The sequence below is a fragment of the Suricata suricatta genome, chromosome 10 (genome assembly GCF_006229205.1).
Source record: "Suricata suricatta isolate VVHF042 chromosome 10, meerkat_22Aug2017_6uvM2_HiC, whole genome shotgun sequence".
In the NCBI taxonomy this organism is placed as follows: domain Eukaryota; kingdom Metazoa; phylum Chordata; class Mammalia; order Carnivora; family Herpestidae; genus Suricata; species Suricata suricatta.
The window spans coordinates 40,060,411-40,078,318 of NC_043709.1; the positions used below are offsets into that span (position 1 = coordinate 40,060,411).

Sequence of the window (17,908 nt, forward strand, 5' to 3'; positions counted from 1 at the left end):
AGCCATTACAAGATCATAAAATAATTTTTAAATGTATTTAGTTAATAGTGCCAGCAGATGGCACAACACTCAAGACAGAATTCTGCCTAGCTTTTTTTGCTGCACTCTTCTAACAGAGTAGACAAAAATGATTTGATTATACAATTTTGAATCCATTTTTTTCAGTAAGCAACAGGTCCCATTTATTACATATTCTCTTGTGGTCTCGGATCCCTGGCTAACACTACACAACTGTGATTCTTTTCCTTTTTCATTTTAATGATTGTTGCTTCTGATAGAGAGTCCAGCTTGACTCATAGGTTCTCTCGTACTGTAATAGTACCAACATCACCTCAACCCAAACTATCAAATTAATCTTGCTTGCTTCCAACAAACTTTAGAGTAGGAAAATGTTCATCACCTAGTTTCTTTAAAAACTGGTTTTCAGGGGTGCCTGGGTGGCTCAGTGGGTTAAGCATCTGACTTCAGCTCACTTCATGATCTCATGGTTTGTGGGTTCGAGTGCGGGGCTCTGTACAGACAGCTAAGAGCCTGGAGCCTGCTTCGGATTCTGTGTCTCCCTCTCTCTCTGCCCCTCCCCCGCCTTGTGCTCTCTCTGTCTCTCTCTCTCTCAAAAGTAAAATTAAAAAAAAAAAAACATAACAACAACTGGTTTTCACTTTATTTCCCCCTGGAATTAATCCATATGTATACAAATATTTGTAACTATATATATATATATGTGTATATATATAGCTCTATATATATGTATTATACTTGTAACTACAAATATATAGTTACATATATATATACACATATATATGGCATGCTTTTTTTTCTGTCCACAGACATTTGATGAATAAATGCCCACATGTATATTTTTCTCCCTTTCCTACATTCTTAGAAATAAAATTTATTTTTTAGGATTTTTATTCAGAATAGTTTCAGATTTACAAACAATGCAAAGTTCTCATATTCTACACACCCAGTTTCCTCTAATATTAATACTGAATATAAGTATGGCATATTTGCTACAATTAAATGAACCAATATTGATACATTATTATTATTAACTGAACTCATACTATATTCAGATTTCCTTAGCTTTTACATAGTATTTTTCTCTTCCAGGATCCCGCCTAAGATATGACATTACATTTAAGTTGTCATGGCTTCCTAAGCTTCTCTTGGCTTTAATAATTTCTCAGACTTTCTTTGTTTTTGATGACCTTGACAGTTTTGAATAGTCAGGTATTTTACAGAATGACCTGCAACTGGGATTTTTCTGATTTTTTTTTCATTATTAGACTGGAGTTATGCATTTTTAGGAGAAAATGTTGTTTTCTGGGGCACCTGGGTGGCTCAGTCGGTTAAGCAATTAAGCGTCTGGTTTCAGCTCAGGTCATGATCTCACGGTTTGTGCGTTCGAGCCCCACGTTGGGCTCTGTGCTGACAGCTAGCTCAGAGCCTGGAGCCTGTTTCAGATTCTATATCTCCCTCTCTTTCTGACCCTCCCCTGCTCACACTGTCTCTCTCTGTCTCTCAAAAATAAATTTGAAAAAAATAAAAGAAAGAAAATGTTGTTTTCTAATTTAACTTAATTTCTAAATTTTTTTTCAACGCTACTATACAATCTTTATTTGTCCAAATACTTTTATGTAATTTGTAATTATAGTACTCATATATTATATTCTTCCATTTTAGATTTCTTCATGCCATTACAGGTAGTTTTTATAAGTAATGCTTTAACCACTACAAAATATTTAATTATTAAACTGATTTATTGAAACATTTCCCAGTCACTTGAACATTTAGATTTATCTTACATTTCCTAACTAAACTCAGACATTATTTCTTAGGTATTCCCTTCTTAGTCTTCCCCTAACATTCTCTGGACCATAGGACTATAAACTTTGACAAGTCAAATTTCATATTTCACTAGAGATTAGTTCTCAATTTTATCTTCCAACTACAGGATTCTGACCAGCATTCTTTTAACATATCTCCTAGTTGGCCTGAAAATCTTATGAAAGTCACCTTCTCTCTCTCCTGCCTTTCACACTCACAGCCAACTCTTCTCACCAGTAGTCCAAGTTCAAGTGCTGGCCACATTTCCAACTCAGATCCAGAAAACTATAAGACACAAAATGTCCCATGTGTGGCAAATTCTGAGGAAGTACCTTTTAAGAACTGTAAGCTGTTATTTGCTTTTTAAATGTATGAATCAAGTGCACATGTACATTAGTTTTTTAAATTTAATTACCAAATTGCAAATATGATGGCAAAGAAACACTGAAAAGCCTTAAAGAAAAAATTCACAAATCGCATCTTCAACTGAGTATAAACAAAGGCACTCAAAATATCTAGTTCAGTAGGTAACAATCAGGAAGATCTGAGCAAGATCACAGATTAGATATACAATTTTAAAAGATCATCTAATGAGTTTTTTCCTCCTCACCACATTCACATTTTTTTCCTCCTTCCTGTACTACTTACTAAAAAGCATTTCCAACTATCAAAATGTCCATACTAAATCTCATTCAATCTTGAGTCAGTCTCCCAAAACTTCAGGTATAATTAATTAGCTACCAAGTCTTACTACCTTTCTCCAAACAAATTAATCAGTTCTTTTCTCTTTTTGCCTCTACAATACATTCTCAAATAGTCTGTCTACCTCCAATCACTCCTTTGCTTCAAATCCTTATGATCATGTACATAGGGTAAAACAATAACATTCCAGTAATCATGCAAAATTGCACGAACTGGCCCCAACTTCTTCCAGCTTTAGTATCCACCATTTCCTTCCAAGCATCCTACAGGTTTGGGGTTTTTTTTAATGGTTTTTTTTTTTTTGAGAGAGAGTGGGGAGGGGCAGAGACAGAGGGAGACATACGATCCCAAGCGAGCTCTGAGCTGACAGCAGAGAACCTGTGAGATCATGACCAGGGCAGAGGTCTGACAGTTAACCAACTGAGCCACTCAGGAGACCCAGCATCCTATAAGTTTAAAAGCCATACCAAGAAGTTATGTATATTGAAAACCTCAGTGTCCTTTAGTTCATGGTAGTTATTCTACTTAGAAGGCACACCCCATCTCAGGTCTGGCAAACTCTTAAAAACCCTTCAATTCACAATTCAAATGTCCTCATAGCCTCATTTCCCTCAGGCAGAGTTAACGATCCAGTTTCCTGTGTTCTCACTGCTCTGCAAACAATAATTACAGTGCTGTGTGATGGTGTGTTAGTTTCCCACTGCAGGTGTAATAGGTTACCACAACTTAGTGGCTTAAACCAACACAAATATAGGATCTTATAGTTCTGGAGGTCAGAAGTCCAAAATCAAACATCAGTATCACAAGGTGTCAACAGGGCCAGGCTCCCTGAGAAGGCACTAGGGTAGAAGCCATGCTTTGCCTCTTCCAGCTCTGGTGGCTTCTAGCATTCCCGGGGGTGTAGCAATATCACTCTAATATTCCAGGCCAGCAACTCTAAATCTCTCCAGTCTGCTTCATACAGTTTTCTGTGTGTGTGTGTGTGTGTGTGTGTGTGTGTATTCAAATTTCCTTCTGTCTTTTATAAAGATACACATGATTGTAATCAGAGTCTGCCTGGATATCTAAGATAACTTCCCCATCTCAAGACCCTTAATTTAATTATCCCTTTCATAAAGTAACAGAAGTTCCAGGGATTAAGACTTGATATCTTTGGGGGGGGGGGCCATCATTCTGCTTACCATAGGACAGAGACAAGTTCATATTATATAAGCTGGTGCTGTCTTTAGTTTTCACTTGGCTATAAACTACCCTCAATCACTGGTGATAATGTGGCTCTCTCCTGTGGAGCATTTTGAGATTTCTGAAATTCACCCCATAGGGGCACAGAGTAACTCTCAACCAAACTTTGGTAGGAGTCCTCTGAGCCCTCTTCTCAACGAGGCCTCGCCCTTATTCCCCATATCCTTTCTAGGACTGCAGAGTTCAGCCTTCAGCAAGAATCCTGTTAAATTAGTTTCGCAAGAATCCCCCTATCCTTGATGTCTCCTATTAGAATTCCCATCCACTGAGCCCATCGTTCTGTTATAAACCCCAACTGTCCTTGCTGTATTCAGAACGGAGCCCAGTTCTATACTGAGGGGTTTCTTTCCTCCCTATTGCAATAGATCCTAAATGAAATTCATTTTTACCACCCTATTATCCAGCTCTGGTTTTCTCTGACAGAATCTCTGTAACACTTTCTGGTAGAAAACAGGTATTCTCCGGCTCACCTCTAAAACTCTTCCTCAGCTCTTATGCTAGTGGTATAACCCTGAGTTGCTTGTACCAAGCAGGCAACTTTCTTTTGGTAAGTTTCTTTCATGATGGCTCTAGCCTATCTAGCCTCTAAAGTGTTTGCCTGGTCCAAAGGAAATATTCTTAACATCACTGCACACACAGAGGAAGTCCTCTCTGTGGCTCTTCCACTGCAAGGCTATTTTATCTCTATTTTGTGTAAGCTGGAGGTAATAAGAGTTCCAGGACAAATCATGGTCGCTTCCCAGCAAGCTCAGTGTTTCTATTTACACTACAGGGATCCTTTGTCAGCGACTGTCCTCAGCTTTGAGCTCCAGGAGAAATGCTTAGATGACAAGAAAAGTTCCATTTACTATCTTATTATATACAAATACATCATAAAGCATTTATCTTTTCATACCTAGTATTTTTCATATAATGTTATGTTTCTTAGATTTTTCTGTGATGATAGATGTAGTCCTAGTTTATTCAATGCAACTGCTAGATGGTACTTCATTAGAAGAATAAACAACATACATTTCCCTGAAACTTTTTGCTATCATAAACCAATTTACAATGAACAATCTTATACAGACCTTAGCTGTAAAGTTTCTCTGGGGTTAACACCTAGTAGTAGAACTTCTGGATAAAAGGACTTTGAGTATCTTCAACGTACTATCATTAAATTGCTTTCTAAGGAGGTAGTACCAATTTGTACTCTCCCTAGCAATGAAGTTTTCCTTTCAGTATGGTTAGATTTACCAGACCTAATTTTTAGGAAATCTGATGGGTACCAAATTTACACTTTGTTTTGATCTGCATTTCCCTGAAGCAAAAAAGAAAGTTTATCCAGGAGAAATCCACTATATCAATGCAAATGAAAAGTCAAGAAGGATAAAGACCACAGGCTGACCAGTGGATTTAGTTACACAAATGCTGCTTTACTCTGACAAGGTAGGACCTATGCCAGGCTGGATTGATTAAAGATAAGATGGAAAGGAAAAGAAGTGGGAACAGCAAATATAAGTAATTTTTCTGAGAAGTTTTGCTATAAAGAAAAGCAAAGAAATAGGGCAGAAGACAGAAGTGGGATCAAAAGAAAATACGGTTTGGTTTGGGGATATTTTTAGGATGGGAGAAATGATCACTACTACATACAATCTGATAAAGCTAAAAACTGATGAAGTAGGAATATGAGAACTGCTGGAGAGATGCCGTAAGTCAGACTGAGAGGATAGAAATTAGTGTAACTAGACATATACAGTACCTTTATGCTGAAAACCACAAAACACTGATGAAAGATATCAAAGATCTAAATAAACAGACAGACATACTATGTTCATGAATTGGAAGACTTAACATGGTAAAGATGTCAATTCTCCCCATACTGATATACGAGTTCAAAGCAATTCCTATCAAAATCCTAGCAGGATTTTTTGTAGATGTAGACAAGGTTATTCTAAAATTTATATGGGAAGGCAAAATAACTAAAATAATTCTGAAAAAGAATAATAAAGAAAGGAGTCACTCAATTTCAAGGCATATTATATAGCTACAGTAATCAAGATGGTATAGTGTTGGCTGAGGGACAGATACATAGATCAATAAAGCAGAACCCAGAACCCAGAAATAAACACACACAAATATGTTCAAGTGATTTCTGACAACAAAGTAAAAGCAATTCAGTGGAGGAAAGATGAGCTTTTCAACAACTGGTATTGAAGCAGCTGGACATTTACAGGGAAAAACCAAACTCAACCTAATTTTTACACTTTAGGGAAAAAAAAAACCCTCAAAACTGATCCTGAACTTCAATGTTTCAATGAAACTATAAACTGTAAAAAAGAAAAAGAAAATCTTTGAGATCTATGTCTAGGCAAGGAGAATCTTAGACTTGACAGAAAAAAATAACAGTCCATAAAAGTAAAAATGTATAAATTGGATCTCATCAAAATTTGAACTTTGCTCTAAGACCCTGTTGAGGATGAAAACACAAGTTACAGACTGGGAGAAAATACTTGCAAACTACGACAAAAATATTTGCAAACTAATATATATTAAAAACTCTCAAAACTCACCAGTAAAATAAAGATTCAACTGGAAAAAAAAAACTGGCAAAAAACACTGCCATGGGCTGAACGGTGTCCCCCAAAAATCCATTTGTTGAAGCCCAGCTGCAGTACCTCAGAATGTTACTGTATTTGGAGCAGGCCCTTTAGAGAAGGAATTAAGTTTAAATGAGGTCATGAGGTGGACCCTAATCCAATCTAACTGGTATCCTTCAAAGAGGAGGCTATCTGGACACAGACACCAGGGGCACTGTGACCACAGAGAGGAGAAACCATGTGAGGACACAGTGAGAGGGCAGACATCTATAAGCTAAAGAGTGGGACCTCAGAAGAAACCAAACCTGCTAATACCTTGATCTTGGACTTCCAGCCTCGAGAAATATGAGAAAATAAGTTTCCATTGTTTAAGCCACCTTGTGTATGGTGTTTGTATGGCCTAGCAAACAAAGAGTATATAAAATTTTCACCCAAGAGGATATAAAGATGGCAAATAACATGTACACATAGTTGGCATCATTAGCCATTATGGAAATGCAAATTAACACCACAATGACTTATCATCATATACCTATTAAAATGGGCGAAAATCAAAAAGTGTCAACACCAAATGCTGGTGAGGATGCAGGGATCAGATCACTCACACACTGCTGGTTGTTACAACCACTCTGGAAAACAGCTTGATAATTTCCTAAAAACATTGACGCACAACTACCATTTAACCTGGTAATTGCACTCCTGAGCATTTATCCCAGAGAAATGAAAACTTATGTTTACACAAGGACCTGCACACAAACGGTTAAAGTAGCTTCAATGGTAATAACCAAAAACTGTAAACAACCCAGATATCCTTCAGTAGGTAAATGGTTAAACAAATTGTAGTATATCCATATACTATACAGTAATAACAAGGAACAAACTGACAATGACTGCTACAACCAGATGAATCTCCAAAGAATTATGCTGATTGAAAAAAAGCCAACCCCATAAGGTTATAAATCACTATGATTCCATTTAAATAACATTCTTAAAATTACAAAAAATACAGAAAAGTATAATAGATTAGCATGGTATACAAAGGCAACACAAAGGATCTTTATGGTGATGGAAATGTTCTATATCTTCAGTGATTCAGTATCTCCCAGTTGTGATATTACTCTGTAATTCTGCAAGGAGCTACCCTTGGGGGCCCCTGGGTAATGGGTACACAAGATCTTTCTGCACTTTTTCTTATAAGTGCATGTTAATCTAAATGATCTCAAAACAAAAAGTTTAAGTTAAAGAAAAATTACCAACTTAATTTTAAATTTATGCAATTTATCATAAATAAAATATGCTTCAACAAAAATGGCTCTGTTTTTAAAAAACATACACATTTTTAAAATATCATCCAGTGGTACCTAGGTGGCTCAGTCCGTTAAGCATCTGACTCTTGAATTTAGCTTAGGTCACAGTTCATGGGTTCAAGCCTCGCATCAGGCTCTGCACTGACAGTGTGGAGCCTGCTCAGGATTCTCTTTCTTTCCCTCTGTCTCTTTTCCTCCCTCGCACTCACTCTCTCTCAAAATAAATAAACTTTTAAAAAATTAAAAAAAACAAAAAAGATTCTCATGTCACTTAGGCAGCTCAGTCAGTTGTGCCTCCTCCAACTTTGGCTCAGGTCACAATCTCGCACTTTGTGGGTTTGAGCCCCTGTCGGGCTCTGTTCCAAGAGCTCAGAGCCTGGAGCCTGCTTTGGATTCTATGCCTCCCTCTCCCTCTCTGTCTGCTCCTCCCCCACTTATGCTTCTGTCTGTCTCTCCCTCAAAAATTATTTAAAAAATTTTTTAATTGAGAATGATTTTCTCTCCCTCTCTCTTTGCCGCTTCCCAACGTGTGTACTTGTTGTCTTTCTCAAAAAAAACCCCATCCAGACCACTGTTATGCAATAGAGCTTTCTGCAATTATTCACATATTCCACATTTCTGTGCTATCTCACACACTAGTTGACAGCCACACATAGCTAATAAACACTTGAAATCTAATGTGACTGAAAAGCTGAATTTTTAATTATTTTCATTCTAATTAATTTAAATTTAAATTGCCACATGTCATTGGTACTGGCTACCACATTAAACAAGGCAGGTCTGGACATTACAAAAAAAGGGAAAGATAATTATATGCTAAGATGGAACTATGTCCTAAGTGTACTGAGAAAAAATACATTGGTTATATATTTTACCTTCTACTATATGCCTTCTGTACTCCTTAATTTTTTTAACAATAATCATGTGCCATGTTTTTTAAAAGCCAACAAACCCATACCGGAATTTAAATTTCTGATACCTTGAAGATTCACATATATTATTCAACAATATAGAATATTATTCAACAATATAGAACATATAATATATGTTAGGATGATAGTTCAGAAAGTTTTAAGTTTTTATTTGGTCTGCTATCATATAGTGCTAGATTCTAGGTTTTCAATTTTTTTTCCACAAGTGTGGCCTTTTTTGGATTTGGTTACATTCAAATTATCCACAGAAAAAAAGAAGACAAATAAAAAAAGAAAACCACGTTTAGATAATGTAAACTTAATTGAATCAACTTAATTAACTTCTTGCACAAAGAGCTGAAAGATATCAGATATGCATATTGGGTGTTCAATCAGAAAGCAAAATTCTCTTAGAGGGAATGTCTACAGTTTATTCACAATCACAGTCACAGAATTACAAATGGACAGAAGTGAATATTTATCATTATAGTAAAAGGTGATAACACAAATGATAGTGAGACTCTTCAAAAAGGTTTACACCCAAGGTGCCTAGCCTCAAGCCTGGAACTACTCTCATCAGCTAGCTACACCACAGATTTAATGCTAAGAATACTGATCTCCAACACCTCGAATCCCTCTCCACTTCCACACCTAAGATTTCATTTTCTTTCAAGGGATTTTATTAATGAGAACATATTTTCCCTTATGAGTTTAGACTTAGCAGAAGAAAGGAAAAAAAAAGGAATAAATTGAATTAACAAATATTTTGAAACAGTGTTTTTACAAAATCTAGTTTTAGGATTTCAAGTCAATTACTCAAAGTAGCCTTACAGCAACTGCCAAAACTGAGTCCTCCCCTAACTTCTTTAATAGCAAAAGTTGATAGTAACTCCTGATAGTTTTTCTATTATGTAATCAAAAGTAATTTGTGTTTTGACCTACTAAATTATCTGGCAGAGTATATATGAGAATTATGAATGTGGAGTCAGAGTTTAGGTTCTAATTAATATAAACTCTGCCAAAAGCTAATGATGTGAAATTAAATAAATTACTTCACCACTCTGACTCTGCTTCCTAATCTGGTAAGCAGTTAAGTAATACCTACTTTGCAGAACTGTAAAAGTAAATGAGCAGTACACAGAAATAACCAAAATGTCCTTCAGCAGGTGAATGAATAACTAAACTATGGTACATCCACACAATGGAACAGTATTCAGCATTAAAAAAGAAATTTCAGCATTAAAAAAGAAATGAGCTGTCAAGTCATGAAAAAACATGGAGGAAACTTAAATGCATATTACGAAGTAAAGAAGCCAATCTGAAAAGGCTACATGCTGTATGATTCCAAATACATGGCATCACAGTAATGGCAAAACTATGGAAACAGTAAAAAGATCAGTGGTCGTCAGAGTTAGCAGGAGGGAGGGATGAACAGGCAGAGCACAGAGGATTTTTAGGACAGTGAAACTATTCTGTATACTACTGTAACAGTGGATGCATTATAAATTAATGCCAAAGAAACCCTAAGGTAAATTATGGACTTTCAGTGATAATGATGCATCAGTGTAGGCTCATAAATTGTAACAAATGTCACTGATATGGGATATTGATGGGGAGAGTGGTACAGGTGTGTGGCCAGCCAGTATATGGGGAAATCTCTGTACTTCCTGCTCAATTTTGCTGTGAACTCAAAACTAGTCTAAAACATAAAGCCTATTAAAAGAAAAACTTTAAGAACCTTTTAAAAAGTAAATAAGGGTATTTGCAATATCTGAGCATTGCTAACCAGTGCCTTGGCAAATAACATTCAATCAACCCTATGACTGTATTATCACGATCACACTGTGTGGTATGGCACTTTTTTTTTCTTTTATACTTTATTGTCAAGTTGGTTTCCATATAATAGCCAGTGCTCATCCCCACAAGTGCCCTCCTCCATGCCCATCACCCCACTTCCCCCTCTCCCTCTCCCCCAGTTTGTTCTCAGTATCAAGAGTCTCTCATGGTTTACCTCCCCCCCTTTCCCCCATGGTCCTCTGTTAGGTTTCTCCTGTTAGACCTATGAGTGAAAACATATGGTATCTGTCCTTCTCCACCTGACTTATTTCGCTTAGCATGACACCCTCCAGTTCCATCCACTTTCCTACAAATGGCCATATTTCATTCTTCCTCACTGCCATGTAGTATCCCATTGTATATATATACCACATCTTCTTGATCCACTCATCAGGTGATGGACATTTAGGCTCTTCCCATGATTTGGCTATTGTAAAAGTGCCGCTGTGAACATTGGGGTGCATGTTCCCCTATGCATCAGCACTTCTGTATCCTTTGGGTAAATCCCCAGCAATGCTATTGCTGGGTCATAGGGGAGTTCCACTGATAGTTTTTTGAGGAGCCTCCTCGCTGTTTTCCAGAGCGGTTGCACCAGTTTACATTCCCACCAACAGTGTAGGAGGGTGCCCGTCTCTCCACATTCTCGCCAGCATCTATGGTCTCTTGATTTGTTCATTTTAGCCACTGTGACTGACGTGAGGTGGGTTCTCAGTGTGGTTTTGATTTGTATTTCCCTGATGATTAGTAATACTGAGCATCGTTTCACGTCTGTTGGTCATCTGGATGTCCTCTTTGGAGAAGTGTCTGTTCATGTCTTCTGCCCATTTCTTCACTGGATTATTTGGTTTTCAGGTATGGAGTTTGGTGAGTTCCTTATAGATTTTGGATACTAGCCCTTTATCTGATATGTCATTTGCAACTATCTTTTCCCATTCTGTCGGTTGCCTATTAGTTTTATTGATTGTTTCCTTTGCAGTGCAGAAGCTTTTTATCTTGATGAGGTCCCAATAGTTCATTTTTGCTCTTGATTCCCTTGCCTTTGGGGATGTGTTGAGTAGGAAATTGCTGTAGTTGAGGTTAAGGAGGCTGTTTCCTGCTTTCTCCTCTAGGCTTTTATGGTTTCCTGTCTCATATTCAAGTTCTTCATTCATTTTGAGTTTATTTTTGTGTATGGTGTAAGAAAGTGGTCTAGTTTCATTCTTTTTCATGCTGCTTTCCAGTTCTCCCAGCACCATCTATTAAAGAGACAGTCTTTTTTCCATTGGATACTCTTTCCTAGTGTGACAAAGATTAACTGGCCATACATTTGTGGGTCCAATTCTGGGTTCTCTATTCTATTCCATTGGTCCATGTGTCTGGTTTTTGTGCCAGTATCATACTGTCTTGATGATGACAGCTTTGTAGTAGAGGCTGAAGTCTGAGATTGTGATGCGTCCCATTTTGGTTTTCTTCTTCAATATTACTTTGGCTATTCAGGGTCTTTTGCGGTTCCATACAAATTTTAGGATAGTTTGTTCTAGCTTTGAGAAGAATGCTGGTGCAGTTTTGATTGGGATTGCATTGAATGTGTAGACTGCTTTGCTAATGACATTTTAACAATGTTTATTCTTCCGATCCATGAGCATGGAATGTTTTTCTATTTCTTTGTGCCTTCTTCAATTTCCTTCAAAAGTTTTCTATCATTTTCATCATACAGATCTTTTACATCTTTGGTTAGGTTTATTCCTAGGTATTTTACGGTTTTTTGTACAATTGTGAATGGGATCAGTTTCTTGATTTCTGTTTCTGTTGCTTCATTATTGGTGTATAAAAATGCAACCAATTTCTGTACATTCATTTTGTCTGTGTGGCACTTTTAAAAAGGAGCAACTAAATTCAAACAGTTGAAACCTGGATTTAATTCAATACTGCCACTTACCAGAAAGTTACTTACCTTCTCTATGCCTCCCTTTCCTCATTTGTGAAACAGGTATAAAAAAGTGTAAGAATTAAAAGAATGAATATATACACAGAACTGTTCAGGATAGTGACTCGTCTATAATTTGATAAATGTTAGCAATTACCATTATTGTGATCAATCAAATCAAAGAGATAACATGAATAGCCATCAGTACAATGCCTAGTACATTAAATGTCACATTAGCTTCCTTCCTCCTCATGTAATAAAACTTTTCCCACATATCAAGTACCTATAAGTAAATGGGGAACAAAATATGAGAGTTTACAGAAATAATCTCTGGAACTTTTTCAAAATACATATACTGCAAACCCACATACTAAATTGGAAACTTTGAAAGGTGTGCATGGAAATAAATGTATTCTAACAAAGTTCTCAGTGAGATTCTAATACACACACAAACACACAACCACACACATTCTTACTTCACCTAACTTATCTCCTACACAAATCCAGTTCTGATAAAGTTACTGAACACCAGTGATTAATGGGATTTAATGCACTGAAACCTATATTTTAATGTAAGTTTCTTGGAGTTCCTATGTATTGTCTAGATAAGGGGCTGGCAAATACAGCCCACAGATCAAACCTGGCTCATCACCTGAATTTATAAATAAAGTTTTATTGGAACTCAGCACATCCAATCATTGCCACATTGTCCTTGGCTGCTCTTATATGACCACACAGAGCTGAGTAGTTGCCAAAGAGACTCATATGGCCCACAAACTTGAAAATGTTTACTATCTGGAAACTTTACAGAAAGTTTCCCAACCCCTGGCTTAGATTATTCATATAGACTGTTATTCAGTAACTCAACTAGCATTAAGAATGAGTTCAATGTTATAACAACCTCTCTTAAAGCATAAAAAAAAAAACTGGATGACTAGAAACAAAGCAAATAAAAAGTTATTTAAGAGTATAGAGGACAGAAATAATTGTACACACTAGTATTCCTTAAGGAAACTGTTCTTCCCCCAAATCCAACCAAGAGATTTTAGCAAATAACAGGCCCTATCTCATGGTCATAAGAATGGAAAAATAACCTAAATCAGTTAGTGGAAAAAGGGAAAACATGCAGTCCCTCTCTAATGGTTAGCTGAAATCTGAGATATATGGGGCGGCGGGGGGGGGGGGGGGGGGTCTGTATCCATGTCACCACTACAGAGAAGAAAGAAGCTGCTCTACATTAGGAGAAAATAGAGCTGAAAAGCAGAGATGAGGATAGAGGAAAACATTCTTGGTGACATTCTTGGCTCAGATTCCAGGTATCCTGGAGTCCTTTGCTATCCTAAGTTAGAATTACAGGAATCAGTAACTTCCCTTTTTTGCCCAAGTAAGTTTTAAAAGTGCTGGAGACATGGGGCACCTGGGTGGCTCAGCTGTTTAAGCGTCGGACTTCAGCCAGGTCATGATCTCATGGTTCATGAGTTTGAGACCTGTGTCAGGCTCTGTGACTCAGAACCTAGAGCCTGCTTTGAATTCTGTATCTCCCTCTTTCTCCGCCCCTCCCCTACTCACGCTGTCTGTCTCTTTCAAAAAATGAATAAACTTTAAAAAAAAATTTAAGGGTTGGAGACATTTGCAACTCAAGGATTCTTACACAACAAAAAACTCCTCTTAGCTCATTGAAGGACTTTACTTATCAATCATAAGAATAGGTTTGCTTATCCCTCATTAAATCCTTTATAAATTAATAAATGTTGATAACCCAAAATGTCATTTTTAAAAATTGACAAGGGTATATAGTACACTAAGTTCTCAAACAGTAGTTACTATTTTTTCACTTGATTTTTCCTAGTATTAAACAACTGATTTAAAAAAATCAAGCTATTTAGGTGCCTCCGGGTGGCTCAGTTAACTGTCCAACTCTTAATTTTGGCTCAGGTCATAATGCCATGGTTCTTGAGTTCAAGCACCATGTCAGGCTCTGCACTTACAGCACAGAGCCTGCTTGGGATTCTCTTTCCCTCTCTCCCACTCCTGTGTGGGCACACAGGCTCTCATTCTCTCAAAATAAGATAATCATTTAAAAAAAGATACAAGCTATTTAACACATATACCCTTCAGGTACATTTAGCCCCCTCATCTCCATCTCCACAATAATAATCACAAGACAAGCTTAAGACACTGTAAAATTGTTGATTGATCCAAGAAAGATTCTATCATATTTAGGATGTATCAACCCTAGAAATTGGAATCATATGGCAAATTTCCACCAATGATTAAAACAGAAGCCAAAAATATTCTGTTTATCCCTTTATAATTCAGGAAATTAAGTTCTTTGCAATATTTCCCTTACAGAAAGTTAAGTTTCACTGTACTTTCAAATTAGTTGCCTGTAGCTCTATTTTAAGGATATTTTAATAGAAAATATTATCCTACAATTGGGAAATTATTATACTGGGTGAGAACTTTATTTTCATGTTCTATAAATACAATATTGCCTTGAAACAATTTTTCTGATTCCAAAGTTTAAAGTATTTGATATTTGGGGCACCTGGGTGGCTCAGTCAGTTAAGCATCTGACTTCAGCTCATGTCATGATCTTGTTCCCAAGTTCGAGTCCTGCGTTGCCGACAGCTCAGAGCCTGGAGCCTATTTCGGACTCTGTCTCCCACTCTCTGCCCACCCCCCAAAAGTAAACATTAAAAAGAATTTTTAAGTATTTTATATTTTATTCTAAAATTACCTATCTGTAATAGAATCTAATTACAAAATAATACTAGAGTTAGATGATGCTGTCAAAAAGAATTCCATGTAACCCTTATATTAAAATAATGTTTTTTGGACTGTGTAATTGTAGGAGGGTCTATTAAAAACCACACTATATGAAGATGCCTTAACCGACTAATTCTAACTACCCTAACATAACCTTAGGATACTTTCTAGAGGAAAAGAGGTTTGCCATGGGTTTTTAATTTTTAACAAAATTTGAACATGCTCACTTTCATCTAGTGTAAGGGATCTGGAGGCCTACAGTAAATCTTTTGTAATTTTGCAATGCCTTATTTTATATTCCCCATTACTTTATGGCCTACCAAAGCATCAAGATCACACTGAGATGCTCAATAAACACTCCTCATATCAAAGCACACTTTAAAAAAAATTAATATAAAAAAGGCGTATAATAGTCTTCTGCCTATCCTCTCCTCAATCCCCAGACAACCAATTTTAATTTTCTTAGCTACTTAGTTACCTCTATACCTAATATATGTAACCTACTATTGCTTGAGAATTACTAATTTCTTACCACAACATTAATAGCTAATATGTATTGTGTTATTAAGCACCAGACTCAGAACATTACATATATTATCTCATTTAACATTCATAACAACTTCATGAGGTAGGTGCTATTATACTCTCATTTTATTCTGGAAAGTAAGACACAGTTCAATAATTTGCCCAGGGTCACGTAGCTAGTAAGTGGCAACACAAGGATTTGAACACAAGCAGCCATACACTGGTACTCACACTTTTAACCTCCATCTTCTTATATCTATCTACTTCACAGTCCATTCTTAAGTACTTTTAGAACGATTCTCTCAAACTAACTAAAAATAATGAGCAAAATAAAACAAAAATGTCAAACTGTAAAAAGGCATTTCTCACAACTAAATTTAATTTTTTGTTGTATAGCTCAGTAGTTTTCAACTCTGGCTTTGCCACAACCTATGAGGTCACCAATCAGGTGCATTTCCATTTTATATATATTGATTCAGTAATTACTATGCATAAGGTACAGTATTTTTAAGTCTAAATTACAACTACACGACCTACAGCATTCCTCCTGAATAAAAAAGGCATCAAATTCTGAAGACTGCAGAAAGACATGCTTTAAAGGGAAAGAGTGAGCCAGTAACCTAACAACAAGAAGAAAAACAATTTTCAAAAGGAACTTTCTATCTACTTTCTGAAAGCAAATGAATTTATTTATGTATACATGTATCTCTGACAACAAGATAGGGCAAAAAAATAGTAAGGGAAAGAGGTAAAAATAGTAAGGGAAAGAGGTAAAGAAAACTTCAAAAGAGATTTTTAAAAATCTGAAGTCAGGAGACTTAGTAATATTTTGGCTTAATATATTAAACAATAAATGAGACATGAATATGGACAAAATTAATGTGAAGCAAAAAAATATATACATATATACATTAAAAAAAGAGAAAGTAGAGAAAAGGCAGTAACGTAAGTTCTTAAATTGAGGGGGGAAAAAAGTAAGCAAACAAAAGATGAAAGCCCTAGATAATCTAGGCAATCCAGTTCAAAGCTCTGAGTCAGGTCTTGCTGAAACAGAGAGTCGCTATGATAATACTCTGGCAAAGGAGGGTATTGTGGTCTCATTCTATGAAAGAGTTAGAAAGGATTACTGAGGATACACTAGTGAGGGAAACGGAAGAGTAGTGCTAGCAAGTCAGCTGGACTGCAGACCAACATCTGGTCTCTAGCCCCTGCTAAAGTCTTTCTTCTAACCATTCTAGAGGACAGAAAGCCGACACTGCTAATAGGCTATACTACTCAACTCAGCACTTATTTGCCTTCTGTTAAGCATTTCACAAGCGTGTATATTATTCCCAACTAGATCATTAACTCTGGAGAGCAGGAGCTACCCTATTTATTTTCTTTTCGCCCATATATCCTAGCACAGTGCTGTGCATGCAGAAGACAGATGCTCAAATCTACTCATTCTGAAAAATCACAACAATCACAACATTAGAGTTTAAAGAAATCTTAAGAGATCATCTAGTCTACCTGTTTTATCTTGAAAGCAAAGAAAGTAAGAGTAGTGAAAGGTCCAATAGCCTAAAATCACACCCTAACCCCAGGATAATCAGCTCATCCCAAATAGCCTCTAATTTCTTCCATTATGATACAATGAATAATCACCTATTTCATCAGAAAACAAAGTAATGACACCAGTATTCACTACACACCAGGGCTTCCAGAAGGTCAGATTTGTTTGGCAGCCTCAGTCTGTGATGATTGCTTTACAATACATAAGTACTTACAAACATTATTTTACTACTTAATACTCACAATAAATACTCTAAGAGATACTGACCCAATTTTACCAATGTAAATTGACCACGATAATAGCAAGTGGCAGAACCCAAATTCTGTTTGTCACCAGTGGCTCTTAATCCTATCCTTTCTCTCATGAATTTAACACAAAAATCCCAAGTCTTAAGAGTCCAGCACAATGCATAACCCAAACAAAAAAATTTTTAAAAGACTGACTAAATAAATGAATGGATCACTTAATTAAAAAGTAAGGTTCTCTCACAGGAAATACCTCTAAAAAGGTTTCATTGTTCATCTAATTACATAATCCCTTGAGAATGGTTTTAATAGTGCTCAGTTTGCATAGTAACAGATTTAAGAAATGGTTCATTTCTTTATCCTACAAATAATAATTCATCTGTTCAACAAACATTAAGTGAGAAACTATTTTTGTGACACAGTGTTAAATTTGAAGATAAAAAGTAAAATAAAACTTGTTTCTACAAGATTCTATTCCATAAATTAAAACCCACCCAAGTCTCTAAA

The 17,908-nt window shown here is 36.3% G+C and overlaps 1 protein-coding gene across 3 annotated transcripts in view; it reads right to left on the reverse strand.

Annotated features, from left to right (window-relative positions):
- The window catches only part of ZDHHC17 (zinc finger DHHC-type containing 17), a 91,214-nt gene that overhangs the window by 70,441 nt on the left and 2,865 nt on the right, over window positions 1-17,908 (reverse strand). The window lies entirely within an intron of this gene.